Source organism: Varroa jacobsoni, unplaced genomic scaffold, assembly GCF_002532875.2.
Source record: "Varroa jacobsoni isolate VJ856 unplaced genomic scaffold, vjacob_1.0 scaffold_1356, whole genome shotgun sequence".
Taxonomy (NCBI): domain Eukaryota; kingdom Metazoa; phylum Arthropoda; class Arachnida; order Mesostigmata; family Varroidae; genus Varroa; species Varroa jacobsoni.
Genome location: NW_019214258.1, coordinates 254,309 through 269,887, shown reverse-complemented (window position 1 = coordinate 269,887; position 15,579 = coordinate 254,309). Strand labels below are relative to the sequence as shown.

Here is a 15,579-nt window from a genome sequence, read left to right as displayed (position 1 = left end):
CGTTCTATATGTATAGTATAGGAAAGAAAATAAAAGCATTACCAAGCACGAATTTTGTATATAGGCAGGCGGTGAAAAATTGCAAAAAATATTTTGTGAGCTCACTGCTACCGTTAGCTTACCGCATCACGTTACAGCTAATGTTGTACGAGTAATATTGTTTCATTATATATCAGTAGGATTAATTAATGCCGCTATTTAAACAGCAGTTGCCAAGTGAGACGAAATACACTTATGTATTTGTCTAAGATTTCTATGTTGAAACGTTAAAGAGATTTACAGCTGATCGTTGCTTTTAAGGAAAATATAATTTAAATAGAGATTAACGAACTCATATGAGTCAGATATGAAACTATATGACTTGCTAACGATTTCGTTTAACAAAACTAGGGGAGGATTTTCCTCTTCAAAAGAAATCATATTTTGTTCCAGAAGTAAAGGGAAGTTCTAGCTATATTGACGTTGGCCTTCAGAGCCAGCTTGATAGCTAAATCTATATAGTTGTTTTGACTAGAGCTTATACGATATTCAGAATTTTGGAATAAGTAATTGTTTATGGTCAAGGTCTGAGTCGAGATCACCCGGAGTACAATGCACTCGTCGGCAACATCAGATATATAACATCCATATAAGATGGTGCCCTAATTTATGTCGGCGTATAGTGGCTGGCTTTTAGATGTTTATTCGAACTGTGTTTTTTTTTTGTGGAAAATGAGTCTTTTAAATTAGACATCAGTGGAATTTTTATTTTTATACACCCGACATACACACAGCCTCACTGTATCCCATACAGCCCCCATTTATAGTATGATCATTTATAGAACCCAAGTCACTTTTAGAAGACATCTACTTACTAGGACTATATTCGATATCTGACCTGTATGATGCCCAGAGTGTTCATAGATTTATTTTTTATGTATTTTTAAGATAATCACTTTCTTGTTAGAAAAAATGGCATGATCTAAAAAATAGTCAGTACCCATTTAATTCCGCAGTTTTCTACCATTGAATCTCGTGTTAGCTAATCTTTCAGTTGAACCATGACTGTTTATTGTAAAGGTAAGTGATAAACAAAATTTCTACTGTGGTAATTTAGATGAATATAAATCTAATCTGGAGTCCGCTGGCTACTTTTGAGGTGGCTTTATATTTCAGCATGCGTAAGTACTGAAAACTTTTCTAACTTGAGGACATACAGCTTTTGTGAACAAGTTGCTCCCGTTGACAGTTGAGGTGCCACTCTTTTTTATCGGTGAAAAACTTCTGCTCTTTCATATGCGAGTTTTGAAGTTGTCAATTGTGTAATCCGAACAGCCTTCCTGCAGGAAGTTGTACACATAAAACTGCAAAATACATTTTTCTTTTTGTAAGGAGGTACATTATTTTTGTAATGTACAGCGAACTGCGACAGGCTAAAACTGTTGTAAGTCTTGATTAATTGTACGCTGGCACTATTGTACAACGGGTAGGATTAACTTTAACCGGTACAAGCGCGCGTCTGAGAAGTAAGGTTGCCACTCGTTTTATCAGAGTGCAATGGCGTAAGCTTTGGCGGGCCTAGGACTGGTTCTGTAGTATCCGGATATAACGCAGGAACTCGAATGAACGTTTCGCCGCCAAATCGTATGAAAGAAGAAAGCTGTCACGACCACTTAACGTTAATCCTCGAAATAGTAGTGCCGGTAATGAGAGGTCTTTGGATCGCTGGCCTGCCATTACTGGGCAAGTGGACAGCTTGGCCGAGTGGCTGCTGTACATAGTGCCCTATCGCATGGGGTTATTATAAGCCAAGCTTAGATCATTTCAATGGAAAGTCTAGGTATAACGCACTATTTTATGACCAGCGTGCAGATAATTCGAATGAGATGTCGAACACCGCTTTTAATTTCTGGCATCCAGTCCACGGGGGATAGTCTTCGTGCTTCTGTCAGCTACGCATCGTCGTAATAATTTGCTATAGGAAGTTGTTTTTACAGGATTCATTATTATAGTCAATCATCTGATAGCACGGAAATTTACTTGTTCTGGCCATATTGTCGGTATCAATATGTCGTTATCGCCTATTATGGATGCTCTGTAATGTAAAAAAACAGTACAACTAGTGGTACGGTGACATAAGTTCTCCGCCTCTTTATGAAAAACCACAACTTGTTCTTTGTAAACCACCGTCGCCGCGATGGTCGGACAGCCTTTCATTACAGGAGTTAACACTACTTGGTCTTTTTTCTATACGAGTGAAGTGTACACATATGGACACAGACATCCTTGTACCGTAAGGTTGATTGACACCTGCGAGTACGCAGACTGATTAGTGGAATTTAAGCAGACCAAAGTCATCTATTTAAAGCCAGCTCATATGCTCCGAAGTTGTCATGAAGGATATCTCATGATATATTATTCTGAGCATCATATTAATATCAAAGATATATTTATTAACTTTTCGATTGTTAGTTAGGGCATGCTAGGTGAAGAACCGCGTCAAATGCACAAATAAGTAGATTTAGTTTTTTTTAGACATATGACCAAAGATTTCTATTTAGCTTCGTTCAAATAGTGACCATTATGTTCGATGAAACTGAATCCTTATTGGTCCCTTGGCTAACGGTATATTTGGCCCGATTTTATTTCAGATTTCATCGGTTTACTGCTAATAGATCATATATTCCGAAGTTTGTTTATTATCAAAGTAGCCGATCCATTGAAAAGTGCGTAACTTCCGATTCGTCCCTGAGAAAATCTAAAATGCTTGAGTTGAGAAAACTAAAAATTTTATTATACCACTTAAATTTGTAAATGTCATATGTCCCAGCCGAATCAAAAGATTATTTTTTCTAACAGTACGCAACGGAAACGCGTATCAGAAGCTAGAATTAAGGTCTATATGCGATTTGACTAACAAGCGAAAACTCCACGCTGTTTTCTTTAGATCCTTGTCTACCTACGGAGAGAGAGGGACTAGGGCTTGAGAAGCGAAATATTGGCATTAATTCCCTGTAAATAGGTTATTCCAATGGAACGGCATCTGTTGTTTACAGATAAACAGGAACAACAAGGTATTCTATTAGCAATAAGAGTAGCAAAGACAATCCGTATAATTCATTGGGGACCTAGAACTAAGCGTAAAGGTATGAGCATTTTTTACCATTTTATGCAATGTCTAACAACAGTGCTGAATGTAAAATTGAAACACGCGATTTCGTCCTAGCGAGGTGGAGTGCTCAGCGTGGCGTTAAACAGATAGCCACTGTTGCTTTTGCAAGCCACTAAGTTACCTATCAGTAGCACACGATGCATCTTCATCGTCATGGTATGTTGCTATGATTGCAATTTAGTGAGCCGTTGCCGTATGCTATACATTAAAATAATGACATTGCAACGGGATCATGGAGATGATGAGGAGGAGAATCTGCTCCGGATGATGATTTTGATCCCGTGTTTCCGTTACTCGTGATAATAATCGAGGCAATGGCTGTTTCTCTTGTAATACTGCCAAACTCACCCTGTAACCTATAGATGTATATTAATTGATTTGCATTTGGTAAATTCTCTTTCGTCTAATGACCGAGCCAAAAGTGCCGTCATTAGGTGAGCTTGTTGCCTTACAATCCTCCAAGTAAAAACGCTCGATAAAAATGTCAACCGATAGTGTGTATAACAATACTACACATCCGAAAACATAGGAAACACGTGTTTCTTTCTGCCACCGAGCTTGATGAGACTAAATCTGACAGGCATTTGCTGTTTTTAAAAAAGAATTATTGAACATCCTGTGGTATTTTCTTGGGCACTTTATGTTCGACACAAGCAAGCATTTTGTTTCGTACATAGGCATCTATATAATAAAATCAGCTGTTCATGCATCCTCTGCCAGTGGGCACCACTCAAGCGAAGGAAGATTCTTGACGATAATAATCTCTAACCTGGTTGTATTTTAATGTGGCCATTTTAATCAAGTTCACAATGTCTGTCGTCATATCAAGTTCATGTTTGCTATTTACCGTAGCGTTCTGTAGCAAAGAAGTTCACGAGCTCTGGCAAGCAAACAATTCGTGCAATACAAGAGTCTGACTGCCGAGTTTCCCCTTTCCATTCAATCCGCTACGCTATAGGCATCACCAAAATTTTAAAACTGCAGTGGATAATTTAGAAGACAGATTCTACTGCGTTTCCTACAGATAAATATTTGTAGTTTTACGTCTGGTGCTCTCTTAAGTAGCATATCAATGTAAATGACGATACCATCCAATAGAATAAGTCACCTAAGTATAGCCGTTTAGAGTTAATGTAATGTAATGTTAATGTATGCAGGTGCTCATTTCAGATTATGAGTAAATAACATTTCATATGTAACTATATTTCCGTAGAAATTGCAACGACTTTTTATCGGACCACGTAGTAAGTCGATAAATATGGATGTCTGGTTACAATATAAGAAGGATTTAGGTTTTCTTCATTTTGTGCCACTGAGCTCTTATTTGAAAATGACCCCATCCAAAGTGTTTTCTCGAAGAAATTTTATTTAAGTAAGCTGTCTTCATATCAACTCCTTTCAATCGAAATGCTTTTTCGGTCGTTAACTTATTCCACTCGCCTTAATACGTCTACACTACATTGTTAAGGCCGAGTTAAACTTGATTTAAATGCCTAAATGTGAATCCAAAGACGTCAATTGAAAGAGACGATCACGCTAAATTGTCTGTTCGAAATTAGCAGCTGTGCAATTGTACAGCTGCTACAACAGAAAAACAAGTATGATGACGTCAATGGTTCGATCGCGTATATGCAGGTTCGTACGGAAAGCTATACTTAAATCATGGTAACAAGCACAGATAACTACGTCCCTAAATAGCGTACCTTCACAAAAACAAAGCTGTGCGGTTTTATCGAGAACCTTCTTCTTCTTCTTCCGCCGCTGCCAACGCCTCCGCTACCGCCTAGCGGAACTCAGCGAAAGCAACAGTTTAGCTGTTCTAGTAGTAGTTGTCGTCGTCGTCGTCGTCGTCGTCGTTGTTGCTATTGCCGACTAAAATCGGGGCAATATGCAGCGGCTGGCCCTAGACCGTCAATTCGCTGTTGAAGACCATATCGATATTTTCTGCTGTGTGGCAATGACCGCTAGCCGAGTTGAGAAGGAAGACGCTGTTCAATAGATCTACGACACGACAGGGCCGTGGATCTCGCTGGCAACATGCAAACAGAAATGTAAGCTTTTTTGCCAACTTGCCTTCATTTAGCATGACTGGTGTTGGCGCCAACACTATTGCTGCAATGTAAAGTACAGGGTAAGTGGTTGGATCAGACAATCGAACGTGAAAAGGCAACATTTTTTAGATGGACGAACTTATGTGCCGAGGTATATGTAAGAGCATAAGGAATAGGCCTCTTTATCGGATTACCTGCTGCTGTAAGCTTTTTATCTCTCTGATGGCCAGATTAGCTGAAGCAGCAACGTCTTATCGAAGCGGGTAGCGTATGTCGAAGTAAGCGGTTCTGTTGTCTCCGTCAGTAAGGAGAGAATTTTCTTTTTTGTGCCATCATTTAATATTGGACTGATCAAACTTCGAGATTTCTTGTGAAAAGATTGCGAGATGAAAAACAAACAATAAGACCACACTAGCGAGTTTGTATTCCGAGTGATATTTTGGTTACCCTATTTAGTAAACGTCAGCTCGTATGTGCTTTCCGTATGGCTGCCTGAGAAGCGTATGTGAAGCAACGTTTGTTAAGTAAGCTAAGGCAATGATATTCTGGGTTGAGTCGGCGTAAGATAACAAGTTAGCAGAAGTTCAAATATAGCACGAGACAACCGCATGTATTCATAATACGTGCTAATAGTTTATGCATATTCAAAATCCGGTTTACCTGGAAAGATATATGGAAAGTAAAAATAACAAGATATTAACTTCCGTATTTTCCTGTCTTAAATGAAAAACCTATGACTCTGTTCAAAAGAAATGCATTAGATATGAAGAATGGTATATATTATCAATAGTTATTTGTGATGATAGTACGCAGCTAGGTTTTCCAGTCTATTAGGCTCAGTGCTGAATCAGCCATGACCGTACTGCATCGTATAAAAACCGTTTCCATAGAAAGCTGCGACATTGAAAAATATTGTTTGCCGCCATTGTAAAACCCAGCTTTCGACTGCACATTTCAGTTAGTGTCGTTATTTTCGAAAACAAATGTGAAAATAACTAAGAAAATTGCTGTTAAATCTTGTACAGAGTGGATGGCTAAGGGTCAGTCTTCAGTGTTGGAGACGTAGTTACGAACCTCAAAGCTGAAACCTGCACAAACCATGAATAATCAAAGTTTTTTTAGGGAGTTTCATCAACAGATATCGATAAAAACCTGCTGTCGACTATATGAACGACTTTAGGATATATATTGTACCTATGTAAACCCATAAATCAAATACAATACGAGTAATACAGTCGTTATAGTTGCAAATACTCTTATTCGGTTCATTAGGAAAAAATAAGCCAACTGAAATAACTCAATTTAAAAGCTATTTCTATTTATGGGGTAGTCGGTTTGTTTTGGGTCATCGAAAATTTGGCTGGCTCGTCATAAGCATAAATGGCCTGAACGTTCCACGGATCCACTAAGATGTTATACTGTAAAGTGCCAAACACTATTTCGAACTAAAGAAAGAAATAATATATACATTTTACTTAATTTCCAAAGGCTTACATTAACATTATCAAATAAGCTGTCATTATTTTAGATTGTGCAGTGAAGCTTACCTAATCTGCGATCAGTATCACGGTAGTAATAATAACACTAGATTGATAATTTATTGCGTTCTTCTATATTGGTAGCAGACCATTGTCAAAAATGGTATTTAGTCAATTCGCTAGAAAAAGATGCATGGATATAGGAGACAAACGAAACTAGCCAACTCTTCATAGATATCCTTTATGGAAAAAGTTCATAATAGAAAGCTCGTTTTTGTCTCTAATATTTCATGTGCATTCTCATGCGTCACTGCATAGGTGGGGGTGTAAATAATATGTGATTTAGTTTATTTCGGTTCGAAGGCCGCAAAAAGAATCGTACGTCTATGACCAGCCTTTATATGAGGTGTCGAAAACGATGCAACCGAAAAACCTCGCCTCGCAGACTGAGAGGTACGGAGATGAAGAAGGGGGTAGCGACGGGTTTTATACTGATCGGCGTAGCACTTCGCATTCCTAAGAATAGTATAACATTCATTGAAGCAAGCCTATTAGTGCTTGTATACGGTGTTTGAAACAACAATCTAGATGTTCTTAACGAATACTAATTACCTGTGTCTGTACGTTGATTTTTCATAGACGTCCTTCCAATAACATTGTCGTTTGCAGCCGCTGCGAAATAACGCGCAGACATCTGTTGCGTAAGTGCATCAGGCAGCCACGCAATGCCGTGTCTAGTTAATACCACGATTGGCGTCTGTCTGGACGGTACTAGGGTATTAAGACATGTGCATGGGCCAAGATAAGTTCATGGTTCCGCATTGATGCCAATACGCGCGTTTCCACGTTTGGAAACAAACGAATGGTTATATTACCTCAGTTTGTTAGGAGAAATTGCACATTGCCAACTGTTCCGTTCGGTGTGCTCACTTCAGCCAGTAACAAATTTCAAACTGACGAGGCTTAGAATTAGATAATGTTGCCATTTTAGTGTAAAATGCTGATAGATTTTAGCAAGGCGATGGTGGTGACTTCCATAAATCCACATGGTGTACTTAGGTGTTTTCTATTCTTCGTTACCGATTTGCTGGCTGGTCGCTATGTTTCGGCGTTGCGGCTGTGTACCATTGTGAGGTTTACGCCAGGGCCCAGAGGATATATACACACACACACATATGTGTTACATTAAATGACGTCTCTAGAGCAATAAGTTATTGTTAACATTGTTGTATTAACACGTTAACAATATTGTTAACATGGCGAAAGCCACACGCGACAAACAACACAGTCGCTAAAAATTTCTTCTCTTGTAAATGCTATTGGAATTGCTATTCGAAAATTATGTATTTTGGTTTTAGCCTTCTATTAATAGCTTTTAGCGTTGTAAAAAAATAGTAATAATAGGAATGGGAGTCGTATCAGTGAGAACTGTATTATTCTTGCGATGGACAATGATCTATTATATGATATATATATATATATATATATGAACTGTTATTACAAGGCCTCCGCTCTTATTGGTGACGTTATTCTCGTACTTGTATTATAAGCAAGTTTATATAGCATGTATAGCTAGCGACCCAAGCCAGGTGAGCTTCAATTGTTTATCGCAGACCACAATATCGGAGGACGTTCAGAATGACCAATGAGCAAAAGTGATGCTCGTACTAAATACGGTACTTGTGTTACTACGACCATTATCATCGAACCCTACTCATTCTCATGAGACTAATTAGAACATCGATAGTTTTCCATCTACTGATCGCTAAAGTGCCGATTGGTTTGTCATATATATTGAGGTGTTATTTGACAAGAGCCTTTAGTTAACAATATCCCGACAGCTTTTCCATTACCATTCCACGTACGTACCATTCCGTACGCCAACGACGTGGAATAAAACATATGTGAAAAAAATTCCAACAACATTTCTGGCCAAAATCGGTCCATATCGGATAATAATAATAATAATCGGATTGCGATTCCATGATGGACAAGACAAGTAGTTGAAAAATGATTTTTGCCAGGCGGGGCATAATTGATCGTGATACGACACACTCGGCAAACATGGGGCCAATATATCGACATAATCCACGTCAATAAACTGACGAGATGGTTCCGCCAAGTAATAAAAGCTCTAAGGCAGAGCAGTAAATAGTACGAAGAACTTGAATCCTTTTGGATTACCGTACTACTGGGGCTTACGGCGTATTCCCCTTGTTGTGTAACAGTTCGGGAATATGACTGATATCGTCTTGCGTCGTGTGTATTATAATTGCCGGCTACGTCGATGTAGATGTCTGTATATGTAAAGCTGTAAGCGTCTTGATATGTTATTTTATGTAAGAGATACAACGATGATGACGACGACGACGAAGGCCGTTCATTGCCGTTCACGTAAACGGGTCGTTGCTCCTACCGATTTGTGCGCCGATGTGTCACACATATACAGCCTGCCACAGATTGCCAACTGTGTTTCGCTCCATACGCTTGTGCTTCATTTATCCGACTGACCGACCGACCGACCGACCGAACCAAAGAAAAGCCAGCCAGACCGCCTGACCGCCCGCCCCCCCGCCATCGTTGGGGAATTTCGTGGGACAGAAGTCGTTACTTACCAACAACGAACGGTCGGCTTCATGTCTGGTTTATTTACCCTGTGGCTTTGTCGTTCGATGGGCCGTTCGCTGGTGTGTTGGTCCATCGGTTAGTGGATCCATTTAACTCGGCTGGCCAGCGCTTGTTGCGCGCGCGCGCGCGCGCGTCTAAGATCGACCAGAGAAAATGTGACAGAGGTTAGTCGAAGGGCTGGCCGTTTAAGTAACAGAACGGGCAGCTCTATGTACAGCTGTATGATAGCCGTCACTGTATTTGCAACGGCACCGACGTTATCGTTGTTTGCCTGTAGATAGAATAAATAACCTTACGAGGAAACTGTAATGTTTATAAATGTTCTTATTTGAGTGCGTGTTTATGTACATATTCGATATATGCATGTATAGTTACATAGATTATTAGTACATAAGTAAAAATAGGAGTAGCAGAAGTAAGAGCTCCGCGGTAATGTTAGGGGCTCAACCGTGCGATGCGAGCCAGCGATTGTGGACGTAAAAGCTTGGAAGTGCCTTGATCTAAAATAGTGAATGGTAATAGCTGCAGCTTTTGCTAAATAGTTTTTGCCCTTGCTAGTGTCGCCGTCTGTTGTGGGGTTTGAAACTGAGGTTGTAGCAGATCATCTGTATCCGCTGTAAAGACAGAGGATAACGTCTGGAGCCTATTCGCCCAGCGTAGAATCCGTAGAGCGCCAGCCGCTGTAGCTAGGAAGGACATGAATAAACAGACGAAAGGATATCCCTTTCGGATTGCGACAATTTTTCGAAATTGCTATTTTAAAGACATGTATATTGGTTAGGTAGAAAACGTGATAACAACGCACGACGTGAAGCAACTGTTTTAACTCTTGTTTGTCATAAATAAGAAATGCAAGTTGAACTAAAAAGAGGAACTCTTGGAGAGTTCCTCTTTTCGAAATTAGCGAAGTATCGAAATTAGCCATAGGGAACCATTGTTACTGTTAAAAACGTCCGCAGATGGTAAAATTTTTAGTCGCTTCAACAGAAATCAGATGCGAGCTCGAGTTCGATCATCCTTTGTTGCCTTGCGGTGGAATTATATTAAAAAACATTCATGTTTCTGTGGCTTGTAGTAAATGGTAGGTTTAGGGAGCGATCACTACAGGATTCTATTTCGTCAAATGAAGCATGTCCCGGACGTAGCACATAGAGTATACTGTTTGTTTTTTTTATCATAGATGGGCATCAGATTGCTGCACTCTGTCGAAGCTACGCTACCTTGTGCCATTGAATTGTGTCGACATAACAAATAACCCGAACTACACCTATCGCCGTTTCGATTTTCCAAGACCACATTATATTTGCATATATTTAAACATTGTCAATATGGCCTACAACAATTAGGCATCCTTAAATATACAAGGAGTATTTTCAACTGTCTTTGTAATCCATATGTACGAGTACCGGGTTACATACCTAGTGTCGCTGTGAACTGTTATTTCGTCCTTTTATTATCATCGTTATATGAATGTAACAGAGTGTGGCTAAGTACATCCGGAGTCGATGGGCTTGTCAACAAACTGCCTAAGAACGATATAAAATATTTTCTTTATGAAAAAAATCAGCGGCAAAGGACATTCGGCTTTTGACTGGCCTTGCGCGCCCCTTCAGCATGACTTTTTGCCGGACAGCCATTAAATCTAAACGTTTGTTTTCCGGCCCACTCGAAATAAGATGAATATTATCTAGTCGCATGTTTAAAGACGCTTCCACGCAACTCTGTTCTAGTCTCAACTTGTTTACTTGGCCACTAGCTTTGAAGTTAGAATAACCATGTAGAACATATCGTGTCTGTCTCACTGGAACAATCTATCGAACCATTGGTGCTTAAGTGTCTATTTGATTTACGTTTGTCTCCAATACTAAACGTCTCTGTATTCTAGAGACGTTTGTTTGAATATAGTACGAAAAGGTGAATGTTTATTTGAAAATAAAAGCCGACATAATAGAAAACCGCCTATCCGCTACTGAAGTTACCTTAATAGGTCTTCATAGATAATTTTATTATTGACCGGTGTTATACCTTAAAAGAAAGACGAAGTTCTGGTTAGTTTCGTTGCTTAGTTTATATTCAAGGTCTGTCGGAAAAGTGTATTGCTTCTAAATAACTACTAGCCTAACACTCATTATAGTCTTTATATATGTTTTTATGTAGTATGTCGCCTGTCGGAGCTACGACCCAGCGACACCATTTACGGTTATGTTTTCATCCATTACCCGCGTAACGTTCAACGTCAACACATCTGCGGCTTCATCTTAGGCCAACGCAATTCCTCTAACTTTTTTTTATTCATATAGATTCGAGTATTTTTATGGATTGACGTTAAACTGGCAGTAACAAAAAATCTGCTTGCTTTCAGAACTGAACGAAAGCTTAAGGCCGTGTATAGATTGGGCTGCTACAAACGAATCTGATGGATTTTGAAACTGAGAAAATTTTGAGCTATCTGGACAAAAATAATGGTTTTCAGTTATCTGTTAGAGTTACCCTTTTTCAATTTTTACACAGGTGCCCTGGCGCTCTGACAGCTTCTAGATAGCCATATATCTACCATATGTGATTCTCTAGCTTCTCGGAGTAAAGCGATAGTGAGATATGCTCATCTAATTGTCGACTCTTTCAGGACATGAAAATCTCCGTAATCACACGGACCTAAGAATGAACGAGTTGAAGCCAATGGTGGATATTTCTTCGCTCAATCTGTAACAAACGTCTAGCAACAAGATTCGGCATTATCTCAAAGTAATTAAACTGTGTGTTTTTCGATAATCGTGCCGACGGTTCATGGTCTTTTGGGAGACTTGAGATAGCGGGCTGCATTTATTCTATCATCTTCGGCGAGTATCTCATAGCAGTAGATACCTGAATATTCAACGCAAATGATATAATCACCTAAAGTCCGAATTCACTCTACACTTGATTCTCCTTCAGGGTGACGCTTGTGTTTCGCTTTATTTCCCCCTGACTGGCAGTAGAGATTGAACTGTGTCTCGTCTATGACGACCGTATACCCCATACAGGTTTTTTATTGATTAAAATTCCGCGCGTCGTATGCGGAACACACCCCGCGCATGTCCAGCTGGCCTGCAGTTCATTCACAGAGGACCCATTTTTTTACTCAATGTCCGCACATTCAGTATTTGGGTTATGCTTGTAAAATCAATTTGGGCCGACAGAGCCTTTCAGACTCGAAGTTTTCGCGAAAAGCTTCGACTAGGGCGTTGCGTTTTTGTTCTTTGGGTCACTACATCAGTTACCGCTTCGCTATTGCTCGGCACTCCAGGCTGCGTTCTTGAAATATTTACATTATTCACGTACTGGGCTTTCGCCCAAGGCTTCCTCTTCTAAGACGTTCACCAATACTCGATGGAATTTCGCAGGCTTGCGGCCTTCGAAAAACAAAAACCTTGATTTTCGACACTAAAGGATGCTTTGCTTTCTGACTTTATTTTACCTAGAGTAACTTAACCGGTTTTACGCTGAAGTATTCGCAAGCCATATTTTATTTGCCCAAAAGTCTGCCGCGTTCATTTCGAAGAGCTGCTCAATGTTATGGTTTGACCGTAAAACCTTAAGGGCTGCGGCGCCTCTATTCGAATATTCCCACATTTCGAAAAAAAAAAAAGTGAAAAGTTATAGTAATTTAACTTATCAGACCGGTTGGTTAATACCAATGAAATCTGTAGCTCGTCCGAGTGACTCTGATGGTTCAATTACGTATACGACGTGAATGACGGCCAAAAGCTTTGATTGCAATCTATGACGAAATTTTTTAATATTTTTTGTTTCACTGATTTTTTCGGTGCAAGTATTTTTATTTAGCCACTGTTGCTATTCTACAGCTGTTTTTAATGTAAGTGTACTAAGTACGTAAGTATATATAAGTGCTTCTACTCAAATCGCTTAAGGGTAGGAACTGTCACACAATCCCTCATTTGTTTAACCCGTTGCAACATTACTAACTATGGCGAACCGTAGACTATTCAATATTTTAAATATGGATATTATGACCTTACTTTTAAGTAGCTCTAATGTCTAGAATTGAAGAAAAAGATAAGCTACCTTGTGGGGAGCGACTGAGTTCATTGACGTTGCTATTATATAACAGGTTTGTGCTAAGTACTAGAAATATTTTGTTTGAGAAGTGCTTTCGTATCGTCTATTTTGCCCCTTAGGTCAAGCGATACATGTATTAGATGCAATGTTGAACGTATTCTCACATTAGATATGTCAGGATATTTTCTATTTTCTAAACATAGCCTGTTATGCCGTATGGCCGATTTTAGTAGTCGGGGCACTGAGCACTTGGCGAAATTGATTTGTTGCTTTGTAACCAAACCCAACATGTCTTAAGTGCAATTGGTAACTGCTATATAGTCGTCGTGCTAAAAGTGATGTGTCGATTCTACCGGGAGCGTTGGCCATTGCTTTTCTGTTCATCTCGTAGTACCTATTCATCGTCAGGGTTGTCGCCGACGTCGCGCTGATCGTCGTCGTTTATAACCTTCAAAAAAAGAAGTACGCGATGCGCTAAGAGAAGCCATCACGCCACCGTGCACCGACCATCTTGAAAGTTACCGCGTTGGTCTTTTTAAAGAGGTAGTCAAGCGATGATATAGTGTATGGCGCTGTACGAGTAGTACTTCGCGTATTGATGTCACAACCGCTGAAAGTGGCGGATATCTAATAAGAAAGCCAACCGGATATAAGATGTTCAACAACAAAGCTGTCCGGGAAATTATATAACAATTTGACACGAAAAAAAAAGTCTTACACGAAAAAGTGACTTATGATTTGAGAACTTGAAGCTGTTTCTGTTGTACTATTACACCGAGTCTCCGGATGCTTTTTTTTTCTTTTTTTTTTTCTTCTGTGAAGCGATTTTGTTTTCGGGACATCTAACTACGCGATCTTATGACGCTACGCATACACTGAGCGATATGAAATCAATGTTTTTAAAACTCGATAGTCTTGACTTCACAATTCCGTCACGTAAATCTGTCGATCGGAAGTTATTTACGTCAAGCGATTTTTTTCTGCTATAATTTTCGTTTCAGATAGGCTAGCAGATCTACTGTGCCAGGCTGCATGAGCCGCCGCACCAGTTACATATATTTCCCGAAAAGCCATTCTCCAAGCACTAGATTCATTGCATCCTCGACATACGACGCACAGACTAAAAAAAACACATGTACAATACGACAAGTATTGATAAAGAATACATAAAAGAATTGAAAGAAGACAAAAGTATGCTATTTTATTTTTCTGTGAAAAGAATATTTCAGCACGACAGATATGTGTTTCGCACACACACCGTGTTTGTTGATTTGCCTGTATGAACGGCTCAGAATAATTTAGATTTCATCGACAACTGTGCGCAATTAATTAGCCCATCGATAACGTATTGGCCGTTTTCTAACCGGATAGACATATCCGAGATGATATAAATTGCCCCTTGTAGTGACTGACCGATTTCAGAGTGGGTTGACGAAATCATTATCGAGCCTTGGGTAACCATCAGATGGTCAAAAGATTAAACATCCGCCACCATTACCGCTAACTACCGTTTAAAAAAGCGGCTGACGCAAGACCATTTCTTCGATAGTGTTTCCTTTTACTAAAGAACATAACGAAATCGAGCCAGGTCTTTATCACAGGTGATGAAATATCGATCGTAAGCTATGGGAAAGCGTAAACGGACGCCAAAGAAGGTGATGCTAACTGTTTGGCGAGAGGTGGAAAGGGATCGTGCATTGTTATTGCTTAGCAAAGTCACTGACTTTTACCGTTGCTGGCAGAAAAACTAGCAATAAGCCACCATCAACAACAACAGATCTACTAGAGCTTAACTTTAAAATCTACATAATCATTTTCTTTTGCTTGTGTCTTTTATATTCTTAGATGCCTTTTTGGGCTTCGAACGGGTCCAATAGATGCCGAATTGCTTGGAGACGAAGTTATTTCCCCCATTTTAGCAAATTTGTGAACATTATTTTAGAAGATTAATTTAAATGGGCATATTGAAGCTGTTGTATCATACAAGACTAATTTACCAATAGGTATTTTTGCGACATGCTATTTATTCAGACATACTATAAATGCATACAGATATGTGTCCTCCTAAACCTAAGCGTCTAGAACCTGCTTTAGAATAACCCCTTTAGATTCCTTTACTTCAATTTGATAAATGATCCATGAAATATTAGAGTTTTGCAGAAAAAAAATATCTGATTCAGTATCTAATCGAGCTGCGAACGCTTGTTTATCT

The 15,579-nt window shown here is 39.4% G+C and overlaps 2 protein-coding genes across 10 annotated transcripts in view; one reads left to right on the top strand and one right to left on the bottom strand.

Moving 5' to 3' along the window:
• Positions 1-15,579, bottom strand: part of LOC111269133 (uncharacterized) — a 164,801-nt gene that overhangs the window by 61,740 nt on the left and 87,482 nt on the right. The window contains exons 1-2 of one of the 5 annotated variants that reach the window (XM_086971984.1): positions 5,397-5,914; positions 4,855-5,263 (exon numbers count right to left, since the gene is read on the bottom strand). The exons of 2 other annotated variants lie outside the window; for them this stretch is intronic. The gene's annotated coding sequence lies outside the window, so the exon portion shown is untranslated. Of the gene's footprint in view, positions 1-4,854; positions 5,264-5,396; positions 5,915-15,579 lie in introns of those variants that run through there. 2 more of the 5 variants (XM_086971985.1, XM_086971986.1) reach the window with 2 other exon arrangements.
• LOC111269129 (long-chain fatty acid transport protein 4) overlaps positions 1-15,579 on the top strand; it is a 66,181-nt gene that overhangs the window by 13,512 nt on the left and 37,090 nt on the right. The gene's annotated exons all lie outside the window — the stretch shown is intronic.